The sequence below is a fragment of the Papaver somniferum genome, chromosome 9 (assembly GCF_003573695.1).
Source record: "Papaver somniferum cultivar HN1 chromosome 9, ASM357369v1, whole genome shotgun sequence".
In the NCBI taxonomy this organism is placed as follows: domain Eukaryota; kingdom Viridiplantae; phylum Streptophyta; class Magnoliopsida; order Ranunculales; family Papaveraceae; genus Papaver; species Papaver somniferum.
The window spans coordinates 80357922-80374666 of NC_039366.1; the positions used below are offsets into that span (position 1 = coordinate 80357922).

The 16745-nt window shown below is 37.1% G+C and overlaps 1 long non-coding RNA gene and 1 pseudogene across 4 annotated transcripts; one reads left to right on the plus strand and one right to left on the minus strand.

Moving 5' to 3' along the window:
- Positions 1-51: 51 nt before the first annotated feature.
- LOC113311114 lies at positions 52-12768 on the plus strand (annotated as a pseudogene).
- LOC113311116 lies at positions 1999-4353 on the minus strand. 4 transcript variants are annotated; one of them, XR_003341558.1, is made up of 6 exons: positions 3777-4353; positions 3582-3659; positions 3397-3483; positions 2791-2860; positions 2635-2698; positions 1999-2462 (listed from the first exon to the last, which is right to left on the minus strand). It is a non-coding gene; the product is annotated as an uncharacterized LOC113311116 (long non-coding RNA). The 4 variants fall into 4 exon arrangements; XR_003341556.1 differs by having other exon boundaries at positions 1999-2550; XR_003341557.1 differs by having other exon boundaries at positions 2635-2860.
- Positions 12769-16745: the final 3977 nt, after the last annotated feature.

Here is a 16745-nt window from a genome sequence, read left to right on the forward strand (position 1 = left end):
TGTCAATAATGGATTTATTCAAAGAACCGACCCTTTTACTAATAATAAACTGAATCTGATGTACATCAACAAATCATTTCCGTGCAGTATATTCCTACTCCCCCTTCTGAGCTTCTTGATTCATTTCTCTTCTGATAAGAAACAAAAATTAGCGGTGCGGTGACGCTCCGTTCCATTAAAGAGTAGTAGTAGATTTTCATAACCAAAACAAACTTGTTTGGTGTGATTTGATTTTGAATCCAGACGATGGGATCGTTGAAAACTGATGAAGATGATTTAGTAATAAGTGGTAGTGTTGATGAGTCAAAACAGGAAGCAATTATTTATGTTAATGGTGTTCGTAGAATACTTCCCAATGGATTAGCTCACTTTACACTTCTTGAATATCTCGGAGGTAACTAACTGCCCACTTTTGAAATTTTGCTTGATGATGTATTTTGTTGAGTTATGTCGGGCTAATTGGCCGACTGTTCTATGTGACGGCTATATGTAGTGTTTGTTCTATGTGATGGCTATATGTAGTGTTTGTCAGTCGCAACAAATGTACAAAAAAACTGAAATTGGTTTTTCTGAATCCAAAATTTCATAAAATTCAGACAAAAACTTCGATAACCAATCAAATTGATCACAAATTTCCTTGAAATGTTATCAAACAACCATATTATCAGTTCTAAGTAAATCAAATACTTCACTAAATCGATCAGAATCGATGAATTTCAGCATCAGTTCTTCAAAAATAAAAATAAAAATCAATTCTTAAAATTAAATTCATGGAATCAATAAAATATAAAATCAACTTCAGTTTAATGCAAAAACAACATAATGATCCCGTTTAAGTGATTGAACCTTTTAGTTGTTCGAGGTCAACAAATTTGACACTTTCAAAATCGAAATTTACTGAAAAAACAGAGAAAACAGAGTATTGGGTTATCTGTGTAGAAGACGACCCAAGTTCTAACCCCAGTTGTTTGCACACAACTCACTGAGCTGATCGTCCGACTCGGTGGCCAGATTCATATCCCCTTATTCATATCTACTGAAGCCACATGTATTGATTCACGGTGATTCCTCAATTGATCACTCCAGAATTTTTTTCTCAAATTCAAAACAAACCCACAAATTAATCTTCACCATGAAAGAAACCCAATTTCTCACTCGCTACTCATAAATTTCTCTCTTACAGACCATTAACATAGCAAAATATGATGAAGACACCCAATAAGTAGATTTCAAAACAACTCATCTGAACCCAGTTTATACTTAACAACACAAGCTCAACGGATTGATATTAACCACACTGTTAGAATTTGCTTATCAAAATCACTTCTTTTTCTTATCATAACTTGCTTGGTTCAAATCCATTGTCAACATCACCATGAAAGGTACCGAACTCATTATAGGTTTATGCAATAACAATAAGAGAGTACCGAATTCATGATAGGTTTATGCAATAAGAAAACATTTACAAAGGTTCTGGTCTAGCAGAGAGTGGTTTTGGAAAGTTGAGCAGAGAAAGTTACAATGTGGATAAGATGCTTTGGGTTAGGTTTTGTAAGTCGAACGAGATTTTGTGCCCGTGCTACCCACCTCAAACACATCCACCACTGATGTGGCTTTGCCTCGCTCCATCACGATGCATTTTTAATTTGGTGTGGTTTGAGTTTGCCTCGACTTTCATCCCGATGCATTTTTTAATTGGTGTGGCTCTGCTTCACATTGTGGTCTCTTAAGATTTTTTATCAGGCTTTTACGTAGTTAAGTTATGCTCTCTTCTTATGATGCAAAGAATAATAAGCGCCCGACTACAATGCGGTCGCTTTTTTTTTCTAACACGTATACAAACTTAAATTCTGCCCCCTCCAAATCCTGTCAAAACATTCACTTTTTGAGAAAAAATAGGAAGTTAACTAAAAAAAGAAGTTAGTTAAATACTTTTGTAATAAAACTGTTTTTCACTTTATTTTTTACTTTATATACGTGTCAAAAAAGGAAAAGGGGCCACATACTTTGAGTATGCGGCCCGACCACATCATATCCGCACCGTATAATAAGCTTGGATTTTGATCGGAAAAAAGAATAAAATTCTAAATGTTAGTTAAAATGAAAGTCCACTTTGATGTTTTTTAAAGAATCTCAACACCAGCCGAGTACAAGACAGTATTCCATATCTACATGACTTGGTAACTTTGAAATTTATTTTATTCTTTTTCTCCTGTATATAAGATCTTTGTATACACATTCCTTGTAGAGGATAAAACAAAGGATGGAGGAAACAAATACTCCCCATACGTTATAAGTTTCTAACAAAAATCATATACTGTATCTGGTATCACTAATCTTTCTTATTACAGTGTTCGTAGAGTCAGTTTTGCAAATCGTTCCTCTATTTCTTGGCTTTCCATTAACATGTTTGTATCCATCTATTTCATCATCATCTAGCACATGATAAGTTTTTGTCGGGACTGCATTATTGAAATATGGATTCTCATCAGAATAGAAATCGAGCTTGAACCCCTTAGGCTCAAGGGGACCTTCATTACAACTCATTTTCTACATTTCAGAAAGGGATAATTAAACCAACAGTTCTGGCATTTCATTGAAACAACAAAATTAGTGGTTAATAATAGCCCGTACCTCCTTTGCTAGTACTTCATTTCTCTTCATAGAAATGAGCCAAACTTGAGAACACCCTTCTCCACTTCAAACATGCGCACACGTGAAGTTAACGTTAATTCAAGGACTGCTACGATTTTTTTTTTAACTCAAACAAAGATTTATCGAGTATTGTACCTTGTGCGTTTTTATATGCTTCTTTGTAAGCCTCGACTTGCTTTGTAACTCCATTCACAATATCAAACCTCTGCGATCAATTCGACGAACACCACTTTCAGAGTTCTTTAACAAATCGCGAAACTTAAAATACTATGCAGGCGGAGTCTAATAAGAATCTAACTGAGTGTTCTGCTTTAGAAGTGCATTCAGCTAAATTGTTGAAACAAATTTATTATATTTTCTGTGGCTTAGGTGCTCGTAGGTTTTGCTCTCTCTTTGAAAAACTTGGCTTTTAAATTATCATGTTCAGTCTACAATCAAGGAACCAAAATGTCAAAAACAAATTGTTGACAGAATTAAAGACTTGCACATACACAATTTATACACATAGTACTACAGAAGAGTATAAGAAAAGAACATAAAACAGCTTATTCCCCTGCAAAAGGGAGTTAGCAAGGGAAAAACTTAATCGGAGGATAAATATCAATCCAGCATGCATATTTTGAGTCGAAACTACTTTCAAATTACTGTCAGTTAACTAACCGAAGTCAATTAAATATCGCATGCTGCTTATTTGAAATTGTGAATAATGATGAGGCAACAATCCTAAAATTTGCCACAGACCTGAATCTCCCCCAAAATCTCGACACGCTTCCTAACATTTGGCTTATGCCTTTCAGGTGCTAAAAGTTCTCTCCGCCAAGTCTGACACTGCTTGTGCACACAAAATAAAACAATATCCTAACTAAAATTAACCAAAAATTTGAAGGGAAAAAAAAAAGAAAAAAAAAGTAGTGGCCACCCAGTACCTGGAGTTGTTTACCTTGTTATGCCCATACGAAAAATCACATCTGAACCCTCTACTAATTAGAGGAAATCTGGAAACCCTACCAATAATAATTGATTATTTGTTCAATTTGATTGCATGAAAATCATTCTAATCTCAGACTTGAAAATAGTGGTGGATATATGAGAATTGATTAACTAAGCAGGGAATATGTTACCTGCGAAATCAGGGAAGAACCATGGTTTGTTTAAGAAGAAAAACACAGCACCTGGTTTTGTTCGACTATGATTAACCTAAAATCTGCCGCGACCCCAAATTTCTATCTCAGATCGAACCCAGTAAAACCCAGGTCCAACAATAACTGCAGATTCTCGATTTCAGATTCATTGTTGTTAACTGCTATCTTCTTCACAACCGTTTTTCATTGAAGAAGAAAACAAAAACTGAGAAGCTGCAAAAATAAAACTACGCGAATAAGAATATGAAAATGTTATCTCAGGTAGGGTTAAATTTGGACGGAAGTATTGTCTACCTAACTGACTGACGTTAATAACGTCCAGTTAAGTATTTGGTGTAAATCAAGTGTAAGTAATTATTTAAGTGTAAATCCACGGATAAGTGTTGTACACCCACGTTTTTGTTGACGGTGTTACTAACAGGCAGTTAAATACAGGGTGTAAACAGAGTGTTATTCAAATTTTAATGCTCCGACCAATAGAATCCCGTCACTTGTCCTCTCCAGAATTGCTATAGTTGAAAGCTTTTATCTCATTTAATTTGAGAGGGGTGTTACACTCACCGTGCAGTGTGGAAGTTTATATTACTTAGTGTTTTAAAGGTAATCCTGTTAAAGGGGCGACATGATCCATTAGAGGGGCGTCAACCTAATAAGACAAAAAGGGTCATTACATGGTAATTCATGCCACCCCTTATCAAAAAAATATGGAAATGACCAATTAACCCTTATTATTAATAATCAAGATTAGTGATGATAATCAAGATTAGTGTTGATAATCAAGATTAATGTTGATAATTAATTTTCACTTATAATAACTATAAAATCAGATTTTTAGAGTTGAAAAAAAAAGTTGTGAGGAGAAGAAAAAAGACATTTTTGTGAAACCCTAGATTTTGATTCACTCAACCAAAATGAGTGATTCCAGTGACAAATTTGAGATGGGTGAATCTCTAAATTAGTTCCCATTAGCTTTTTGTCGCTCAAAATTATCTAAAGTACGTAAAAAAAATCGAAACTTTTAAAATTTCAGAAGAACTTACGGTTGGAATTTAGCTCGTTACCAACCGTAACTCTCAGTTACGGTTCCAAAAGTATCGAATACCAACCGTAACTGGTTCAATTTGGGGAAAACCCAACCGTAATACCAGTTACGGTTGGTAGAATGACAACATATAGCAACCGTAACAAATTATGGTTGGTAACTAATGAATCGAGATCAACCGTAATTAACCTACGGCTGGTAAGGTTATTTGAGTTACAAGTCGTAACTCAAATACGGTTGGTAACAGTGATGCAATTACAAACCGTACGCAAAAAGAAAATGAAACATTCAGGACAACTTACGGTTCGTAACTTAAGTAACGAGACCAACCGTAAGTAATTTACGGTTGGAAAAAAAATTCGTAACTGAATATTTTATCTCAAAATCAAGAACTTACGGTTGGTATTTGAGTTAAATGAACCGTAACATCAACCAAATCATAGTTACGGTTCCAATTGGAGTTATTACCAACCGTAACTCACATGCAACACAGAAATTTCAATTTCAATTTTGATCCAAAACCCTAATTTTTGATACAAAACTAACTTAAATCAAACACAATAAACAAAACCCTAACTGGGTCTTTTGGAAATATAGTTTTCAATCAACGTTTATCAATTTTTCAAATCGCTGATTAATCGAGGACGATGAAAATTTCAATTTTAATGGAGGAGGAGAAGAGAAGAGAAGATGAAAAAAATCAAAAAAACTGTTTTGATTTTTCTGATTCCATTAGGTTAAAAATAGGAGTAGGATAATCTGGTCAATTTACACCCTCTATAGGACATCCCCTAACTAATAAGAGGACATTGCTATCACCCTTGCCGCCACTCCAATGGAACATGCCATGCCGCCCCTTTAACAGGATTGTTTAAAGGAGGGGAGATTGTATTTTTTAAAAAAAATTTTTGGTAAACTTTGTATTGTAGTGTTACTCAAATGCCCTTTTGTTTTGCGGTTTTTAGGACACCTGTTGCATGCGTTTGGTGAAGACAGATGTCGGGAGAATAAATTTACTTGTGCTGTTGTTATTGGAGTTGTAGCAGGCTTACGTATAATTGCTTCTAAATTCTAATGTGACAAAATTGGGTTTAGCCATATTAGTAACAGAGATGATGAATGGTTGAACGATCGTACATATGCCTAGGTCCGTCATGATGTTGAACTGTCATGTATGTATGGTCTTTGGATAGGTCTATCTGACCCATGTTCGAAACGTTGCTTATTTTGAAGTTGGTTTGAAGTTATTCGATGAAATGCCTGACAAAACTGTTGGTTGTGTACAGTGCATTTCTTCGTCGGCCCCCCACCGCTGCGCGGTCATCTAGTTAGATAATTTATAGTACTGGGTCATTCTTGATTTGAGCTGAAAAAAAGTCAATTTCTTTGTTCTTAATTTTATAATAGTGTAAGTGACGAGTGTTGTTTACTTTATCATGGCATCTTCTTTTAATTGCTTGTCTGAACATATATTGTGGGATAATCACAATTAACATTTGACCTTAAGGCAAGAATACAATCATGCTTGTCGAGGGTCAACCCAAGGTACATCATTTGCTAAATTGAAATTTGACTCATACTCTGTGACTATAGGTATTGGATAAGGACTTCAATCTTAAGCTGGTTGCTACGTATTGTTGGTGAATTGTAATTGTTGAGTTAGCATGGTGAGAAACATAGTTGTAGATCATGGTACAGTTTCATTATGAAGAAAGGCATGCTTAGTTTGCTTCTAAGTAAAAGGTGTTTGCCAAGTATTTGCTGACATATCTCTAACAACATTATCATCCTAAAGGCTAGAACTTTCTCAATGAACCGTTAGTGTAATGGTAGAAGTATCATATTATATGTGAAGATGAATACACTGGATGCTGGGATAAATCCTATTTTACGGTTTCAAAATCTGAAACAAACCTGTTTTCTGTTTGCTGTATAAATGATTTGATGTCCTTGTATTAACATGTCTGGGGCCACAAACTGATACTTCTTTTTTCTGGACTCCAGATATAGGTCTGACAGGAACCAAGCTTGTCTGCGGAGAAGGTGGTTGTGGGGCTTGTACAGTGATGGTTTCTTATTTTGATCAATTATCAAAGAAGACTATGTGAGTGAGATTGTTCTTTATTTTCATATACGAGAGTGTCAACCATAAAAGAAGACTGTGCGAGTGAACTGATATCGTAACAGCTTTTTATTACCCTCGTTTCCTTCTGTAACTTATCCCCATGCCCAACAAGGAATCATATTAAGTACAACTAATATGCACATACTTGCACATTCACAATATAAGTGTTACTTGCTGCTAAATTTACCGAAGCTACAACAATGGGCTTCTTTACTATAAAATCATGGAAGGAACAGAGATGCTAGCAATTTAGTAGAAATGAGAGAATCCTGACCAATCATATGATATTATCAAAGTGATGCTTGACACCTTTCCATTTCATCGAAAATATATTTTCATATCCTAACTGCTCTCCTTATGCAAACTGCAGACACAGTGCGGTAAATGCATGCTTGACTCCTCTTTATTCTGTAGAAGGAATGCATGTCATTACTGTAGAGGGCATTGGGAACCGTCGACAAGGCTTGCACCCTATCCAGGTTTAATAATATTTTACATCACTGGTTGTAATTCTTATTGATATAAAAGTTAAAGCTGATGAATCATATTGAACACTGAACTGAACCGCAGGAGACAATGGCGCGCTCTCATGGATCACAATGTGGATTTTGTACTCCAGGTTTTATCATGTCCATGTATGCATTATTGAGGTCGAATCGAGGATGTCCTAGTGAAGAACAAATAGAGGAGAGCCTTGGTGGAAATTTATGTCGTTGCACAGGGTACAGGCCAATTATTGATGCATTTAGGGTTTTTGCTAAAACTGATAACGTCTTGTACATCGATAATGGAAAGCCTTGTTCTTCAGAAAGCCCTTCAGGGAGTGAATTTATATGCCCCTCTACTGGGAACATGTTCTTGTGGAACGAAGGTAATAAGTGATGATAACTGTACGCCAGACTCTGAAAATTGTAACAGCATTTATAAGCCTGTTTCATACAATGAGATAGATGGTAGCTCGTACAGGGAGAAAGAACATATTTTCCCTCCGGAGCTTCTACTGAGGAAATTAAAGCCGTTGAGTTTGACTGGATTTGGTGGGATTAAGTGGTATCGCGCCCTCAGACTCCAACATGTGTTGGATTTGAAGTCAAAATATCCTGATGCAAAGTTAGTAATTGGTAACACGGAAGTAGGAATTGAGATGAAGCTAAAGGGTCTCAAGTATCAGGCCTTAGTTTCTGTTGCTCATGTACCTGAGCTTAACAATTTAAATGTCAAGGATGACGGGTTGGAGATTGGTGCTGCTATAAGGTTAAGTGAACTCCACAAGTTTCTTAAAAAGGTGTCTGCAGAACGTGCTGCTCATGAAACTTCGGCTTCTAGAGCTTTTATTGAACAAATAAAATGGTTTGCTGGAAAACAAACTAGAAATGTTGCATCTGTTGGTGGAAATATCTGTACTGCTAGTCCAATATCAGATTTAAACCCACTATGGATGGCTGCTGGAGCAAGGTTTCAAGTGATTGACTGCAGCGGAAACATCAGAACAGTCAATGCAAAAGATTTCTTTTTAGGGTACCACAAAGTAGATCTCGCAAGCAATGAGATTTTACTCTCGATTTTTTTACCATGGACTAGGCAGTATGAGTATGTTAAAGAATTCAAGCAAGCTCATCGGAGGGAAGATGATATTGCCCTAGTAAATGCTGGAATGCGTGTTTTCCTCGAAAAGACTAGTGAAGGTAGTTGGGCAGTTGCCGATGCCTCCATTGTTTATGGTGGGGTGGCTCCTGTTTCTCTAAGTGCATCGAAAACTGAAATGCTACTTGCTGGAAAATTTTGGGGTCAGGGTCTTATCCAAGATGCTCTGAGAGAAGACATTGTGATTAAAGATGGTGCACCTGGTGGAATGGTGGAATTCCGGAGATTATTAACATTAAGTTTCTTTTTCAAGTTTTGCCTGTGGGTTTCACATCAAATGGAGGGGGAACAATCCTTCAAGGAAACTGTACCATTGTCCTATCTGTCGGCTGTACAGTCTTTCTCCAGGCCATTTCCTACAGCAAGTCAGAATTATGATATAACAAAACTAGGCACCGCTGTGGGTTTACCTGAGATTCATCTCTCATCAAGACTTCAGGTTTTTCTTGAGACCATGAACTCGTATAATTTTCAATTTGGCACGAAATCCATGCTGTATTTTTTAACAATTACATTTTCATCTGAAGTGTCATTCAGATTCTTACATTTACTATTTACAAGTGTCTGAACTCTGGAGTATGCATGTTTTTTTCTTTCAATTCGTTAATAATGCTGTGCAAACTTATGAATGGATCATTTGTGAGCATCAATTTTAGTTTTGTCAGCTGGATGACATAGCTAAAATAGAATGTCCCAGGATATAAATTATTTGTCAAAATAGAATGTCCAAGGATCGCGACCCAACGGTAAATGTTTAGGCAAGACGGCAAGTTTAAGTTTGGTCTTTGTGGTCCGTTTATTGTTGGCCTTAATACTTCATTGCCATTGTTGGCAGCAATGAAGTTTTTTATCAAGTTCCCAAGAGGTGTTTCAAGGTGTTAATTTGTTGAAGTACATAACTATTTTCAGGTAACTGGAGACGCTGAGTATGTGGACGACACAGCCACGCCTCCTGAATGTTTGCATGCTGCTTTAATCTTGAGTCGAAAGCCTCATGCTCGTATAGTCTCGATAGATGATTCAGAAGCCAAATCCTCTCCTGGGTTTGCAGGTTTATTTCTTGCTAAATATCTACCAGGAGATAATACAATCGGTCCAGTTGTTCATGATGAAGAACTCTTTGCTTCAGAGTTCGTTACTTGTGTCGGTCAGGTATGAAGCGTTTAATGTCTTGACACTTATGATTTTTACATTCTCTTCTAGTTCAAGTTTTTGCCTTCTGTACTTTACAATCTTCACTGCCTCTAACAGTCCTTTCTGTTTTGCTTTTATGCAGCTTATAGGGGTAGTTGTGGCTGATACGCATGACAATGCAAAATTAGCGGCACGGAAGGTCCATGTCGAGTATGAAGAGCTGCCTTCAGTTCTATCGATAAAGGATGCCCTAAAATCGAACAGTTATCATCCTAATACTGAAAGGTTCATGATAAAAGGGGATGTAGAGCTCTGTTTTAAATCAGGTGAATGTGACAAAATTATAGAAGGTGAGGTTCATATTGGAGGTCAAGAGCATTTCTATTTCGAGACGCAGGGCACTTTGGTATGGACATTGGATGGAGGCAATGAAGTCCATATGATATCATCTACTCAAGTAAGTTGTTTCATCAAAAGAAGTTCTAGTCAAGTAGGTCATATATCTTCGAGCTAGCCCATTTTTAGTTATTGTTTTTGTGTGATTTCAAGTTTCAGTTTTTCTTATACTTACAGTCCTTTGCAGGCCATTCAGAAACACCAGATTTATGTTTCTCATGTTCTTGGACTTCCAATGTCAAAAGTTGTCTGCAAGACCAAGCGAATCGGTGGAGGATTTGGTGGCAAGGAGACGAGGTCAGCCATCATTGCCGCTGCAGCTTCTGTACCGTCTTATCTTTTAAATCGACCAGTAAAACTTATATTAGACCGCGACGTAGACATGATGATAACTGGTCAACGTCATAGCTTCCTAGGGAAGTACAAGGTACTAATTTTGGGACTGAAGTGAAATGCTGTTTCTTAAGAAGTACTCTCCGGCATGATATAATATTCTTCCTACATTGACTTGTGAAGTATTATCTTTTAGTGCTCGTTTTACATTTCATAGTCTTTTACATCCTGTTAGCTTCACAATTACTATTTTCTTTTGAAGGTTGGATTCACAAATGAAGGACGGATGCTGGGGTTAGACCTTGAGATCTATAACAATGCTGGAAATTCACTCGATTTGTCACTGTCAATCCTAGAACGTGCCATGTTTCATTCAGATAACGTCTATGACATACCAAACATGAGAGTTAGAGGAAGAGTCTGCTATACAAATATGCCAAGTAACACAGCTTTCCGGGGATTTGGTGGACCACAGGGAATGCTTGTTGCGGAAAACTGGATTCAACGAGTTGCCATGGAACTCAAGAAAAGCCCTGAAGGGATTCGAGTTAAGTGTTCTCTAGTTGCACTGCTTTTAAGTTTGCAGGAAATCTGCATTTTGATAGATCATTGCTTATTTATGTTTACAAATCTAACTTATATAAAAATCAATTTATACTCAGGAAATTAATTTTCAGAAGGAAGGTTATGTTTTGCATTATGGTCAGGAACTTCAGAACTTTACAGTGCCCCGGATTTGGGATGAACTTAAATCATCGTTCGACTTCATAGAGGCTCGAAAGGAATCTGATCAATTTAACCTTCAAAATCGCTGGAAGAAGCGTGGAATTGCCATGATTCCCACAAAGTTCGGTATCTCTTTCACATTGAAGTTCATGAACCAGGTAAACTTTTTAATGAACCTTTACTTGTACCCGTTTCATTGAATCTCGATTTTGTGACTTATTTAGTCTTCATCTCTTAGTAGTAACTGGGGATCTCCACTTCAGCATTTTGAAATGGGGATCGATATTTCGTAGTCCTCAAACAGAGAAAAGAACATGCTCATGGTCTTTCTAATGAATACAGGCAGGTGCTCTTGTGCAAGTCTATACTGATGGGACCGTTTTAGTGACGCATGAATACAGGCAGGTGCTCTTCGTCTTTCCATCTTCCGCTCAATTCTATATTTATTTCAGAAACAAGCACTGACAAGGTAATTTTCACAACAAAGTAACTTGTATGACATCAATGTGAAAATTAGCATTTTCTGTTTTAATTTCCTTATGCTGTGATATTCCATCATTTTGTTAAGGTCCCAAATTCATCACCAACGGCAGCTTCTGCAAGTTCAGATATGTATGGGGCAGCAGTTTTGGATGCCTGTGAGCAAATAAAAGCTTGGATGGAGCCTATTGCCTCTAGAAATAAGCATAATTCCTTTGCTGAGGTAATCCTATCTTTACATCGTCTACGGGTATTTGTTTGTTTAAATTCTTACAACAACAATGTCATCTCTTGAGATATAAAAGAATAGCACACTTTTTTTTAAAGTTTTTTTGGTGAGATTGATCTATTAAAATGAAACACAAGCGTTAAATGATGTTACCAACACTGGGAAAATCCTGTCCGGACAAAAGACCCAAAAAAGTATGAAACTCGTACACATGTTCCAAGTACTTCCTCGAGTCCATTCCCATGTCCAAGAAACTCACTGGGGGAGATTCTAGTTTTTGTGCTATTGTGATTTCGTCTCTGTTACCATCCGTGAGGATGTATCCAAAATGTAATTAAATAAACCTGTTTTTGTTTGGAGTAGAATTCAGGATTTTGTCAGGCAATAGTTTTTTTTTTTTCTTTTTCTGGTATGATATCCTGTTTGTACTACTACTTTCCCTAAGTTACGCCTCAACCAACTTGGGAATCCAACTATGATCTTAGTTATTTCACTAACACGTTTGCTCCCTGGTTTTATATGAAAGCCAAACTTCTTGCATCGTCATTTATTGGACTTTGCATCTGACTGAAACCTGGCAGCATAGCGTTGATTTATGGAGTTCCATAAATACTATGTTTCTTGTTTATCGCAATTTGGTTCCTTCTCTCTTGGTTGATAAGAGATTGAAAGTTGATACACTGAGTTAATGTGCTGCATGGTTAATGTTTGTTTCATCTCTTATCAGTTGGCATTGGCGTGTTATTTCGAACGCATAGATCTTTCTGCTCATGGATTTTACAGAACACCTGATATCGGTTTTGATTGGAACACTGGTAAAGGAGCCCCTTATAGTTATTTCACTTATGGAGCTTCATTTGCCGAGGTTGAGATAGATACATTAACTGGAGATTTCCACACAAGGACGGCAGATATTATTATGGATCTTGGACATTCTATCAACCCTGCCATCGACATTGGACAGGTATATTGCTGATTATCAGTTTCAGTTTTCAACTCAAGCTCTCTGTTTACTTGTGTTAGCTCACTAGTGCAAGATCATTTCTTCTTCTTTTTCTTGGTGAGGGGGTCGAGTGAATTGGGTACTGGGTTGAATTTGGGGAAACTTGGGGATATGCCCCAAAATCGACTGCAACCTTGGGGATATTCCCCAAAATTCCATTTTTCGGGAATATGCCCCGACCGTCAACATTTCCATCCAAGGACGTTAGTTGGTCAATTTTGGCACAATGTGGAATTACACGTGCGAGATGAAAGACAGATGTACCCTTCACCACTTGTGAGAATCGCACGCTCACAATACAACCAGATCTCATCCGTTGCGACACGTCATATATCATCTGACGGCTGAGATTTCACACGTGTCCATTCCAATTACTATTTTACCCTTTCTTTTTATATAATTACATATATTTCACAAACAAACAAGCAGAAAGAAACAGATTCACAATTTTTTCCCCAAATAAGTATACACAGAATTCAATTTCTTTCCCAAATAAGCAAAAAAAAGAACAAAAATACCCTATGTACTGTTTAACAGTTCCTCATTAAACTAATAATAATAACCCTAATTTATCCATTTTTCCCAAATTAACCTAAATCAGAAGAAACCCCCATTCTATAGAACCCTAAATTCACTTTTTTTTTTATCAAAGTATCAAAATTAACCACACAATACAACAAAAACGAAGATCAGTACACGTTTAATCTCATTTACTTACAATTTTTCCACAAAATTACCCTAACTCAGAGAAACAAAAAAAAACCCAATTTTAAAGAACCCTAAATTAACTTTTTATCAAATTAACACAATTGACCACCAAATATAACGAAAACAAGGATAAATACATGTTGGGTTTCTATTACTTACTCTTTTTGAAGACCCATGTCGCTTCAATTTGTAGTTTTCCTTCTTCTTCTTCTCCCTTTAACTTCAACTGTTCTTCAACTATAGGGACCAAAAAGAAAAGCAATAACAGTGACAGATTCTCGGTTTACCATCAACTATTCCAACTAATCGAACCAATCCTATATTCTCACATCACAAGCCTCTCTATCTCTCGACCGTTCTTCAACTGTGGTCTGTTTTTTTTTTTGTTTCTAAGGGAAGATGAAGATAAGAGAAGAATAGAAACCCGTGAGACATAAAAAACCCTAGATTTGGTTAGGTTGATCAAAAGCCGTTAAAAATTCTCGAGATTAAAACTCGATCCGATGAAAACACGTGGGCACCGGAGGATGTATACACCTGTATAAGGTTAAATCTGTCATTTCAAATATACGATGAGATCTGATATACTGAGATATTGACCGGTCAATGTACGAGAAATAGATTTTTTAACCTACTTGGATGGAAACTGTTAGTGCGGGGCATATTCCCGAGAAATGAAATCCCGGGACATATCCCCAAGATTGCAGTCCATTTTGGGACATATTCCCCATTTTCACTTGAATTTGTGGGTCCCTTAAATCATACTTGGCATAGTGTCTCTATTAGAGATTTATACGATTAAGCGGAAGTGGGTATCGGTAAATACCTTGTTTTTAAACTCCAATTAGCAAGAACAAGGAACACAAGCAGCAGCAACAGCAACAATGTTTTCAACTTGACGATCAACAAATACTACAATCACCAAAAATGAGCACAAACTTGATTCACAGGCTAAGAACTTGAAACCTTTATCTTTTTATGGTAACTCTATTTAGGGTTAGAGTTACCACTTTTCTAATGGTAAAACTTCTGTGTGATATTGGTGGGAATCACGTAACCTCTACACACATTTTAGAGATGCTTATATAGGGTCCAAAACCTAAAGGTATATGGAATCCTATCGGACTTGCCACATACATATGGGCGACCATATTCGGGTCCAACCCGAATATCTAACATCTCCCACTCGCACATAGTGTGTGTGCATTGTACCAGAAGAAAAAAAGTTCATATTAGTAAATAGCCCGTGTGACCGTCGAGGTACCTGCATTTTGGGAGCTCCATACTAGCAGCTCAATATGAGTCAGCATAGAGACATCAACCCTTTTTTAAAAAAAATGTTTGTATCTCGTAGTATCCTAGGTCCATCAAAATCTCATTGGTCTACACTACTCTGATCCCTCGTAGAGCTAGTCTAACCCTCATGCTAGCTTCTTGTAAATACATTCACACTTATGTTGCAACTCCAGCAAGGCAACTCGAGTTGTCGACTGTGAATATAAAACATTCATGAGTTTGATGACCTTTCTCTCGCCCTATTGTCATGAAGTTTCAGAATCAACTGCTTTCCCAGATATGTACATTTTAAGCCGGATCATCCATGGCCATAACACATACTAAGGTAGCAATCATCGAATCTTTACTTAATAACAAAGTCAAAAGTTACTTAATAAGGTTACTTGTGTATATCTAATTATCATAGGACTCACATGGTGAGAAAAGCAGGGAACCATTTTCACACCTCCGTAGTGGTCGCAAGCACGCATAATATGAAAATGCGCTAGAGTGGAGTTTTACTTGTCTATACAAGTATATGTCACAAACTCTTACACTTTACAAATCTTGACTTAGTCGCAACTCTTGCGCCTAATCCGAAATTTCTAACTGCTCGCTTTCAACAAGCGCCATGAAAGAGATTTCTCATTTGGCTATCCTCTAAGATATGATGAACAACATGTACATTCATCATCGATCTTCACGATAGAGATCTCATCTTGGTATTGCCAAGGCGATGCATCATCTCATCTTTGCTCGCTCTCCTTAGCGCCAAAAGGTGACTGCTTATGTGAGTAAGCCAGTCCATACCTGGTGACATATCAATCAAATTTTGACATAATGCATTCTCTATGCATCAATGTCAGCGTGTATATCCATGCCCATAAGTAAATAATTAATCACAACAATGATCCATTATCAAATTGTATTGATTATTAATAAATATCCATAAAACATATGCATCTATGATCATCATGTCTTAGAAAAATAAAAAAAAATTAAAGAGACATCCATTACCACCTACGTAAACCTAACGCCCTAACATGAGACAAGAAAACATCTCTTGGTATAGGTTTAGTAAGGGGATCAACTATCATCAATTCTGTAGGCATGTACTCCAAAACTATTTGTTTCTTCGCAAGAGCAGCTCTAATAAAGCAACACCTCTTATCAATGTGCTTAGTCTTTCCATGGTACTTTGGGTCTTTTGCATAAGCAATCATTGATGTGCTATCAGTGTGAATTTTCACCGCATCAGTAGCGTGAGTGACAAATTCAAAACTCTCAAAGAACCTCCTTAACCAATTAGATTCTTGTACTGCAGCTTGACAAGATACAAACTCAGATTCCATTGAAGACATAACGACAATTTATTGTTTCTTACTACTCCGTGTGATGGCCCTGCCATTTAGCAAGAAAGCATACCCTGATGTGCATTTTTGCTCTCCCATTTCGCCACTCCAGTTAGCATCACAATAACCACTGAGACGTAGATCTGGACCCTTGTAGCATAGCATGAGGTCACTCGTCCTTTTGAGATACCTTAGTATCCTCTTGACTGCTTGCCAGTGCTCAAAACCAGGATTCGACTGGTACCGACTAACTAATCCAATAGCATAGCATATGTCAGGCCGAGTACACATCATAACATACATCAGGCTCCCAATTGCGTTGGAATAGGGTACCCGCGACATCATGTCTTTCTCTTCAGGGGTATTAGGGCACACCTCAAGGCTTAAGTTCTGACCTTTAGCAACTGGTTTGTCTATGGGCTTGCAATCTTTCATGTGAAGTCGCTCAAGAACCCTTTTAATGTAAGTCTCTTGTGACATACCCAAAAGTCTCTTTGAACG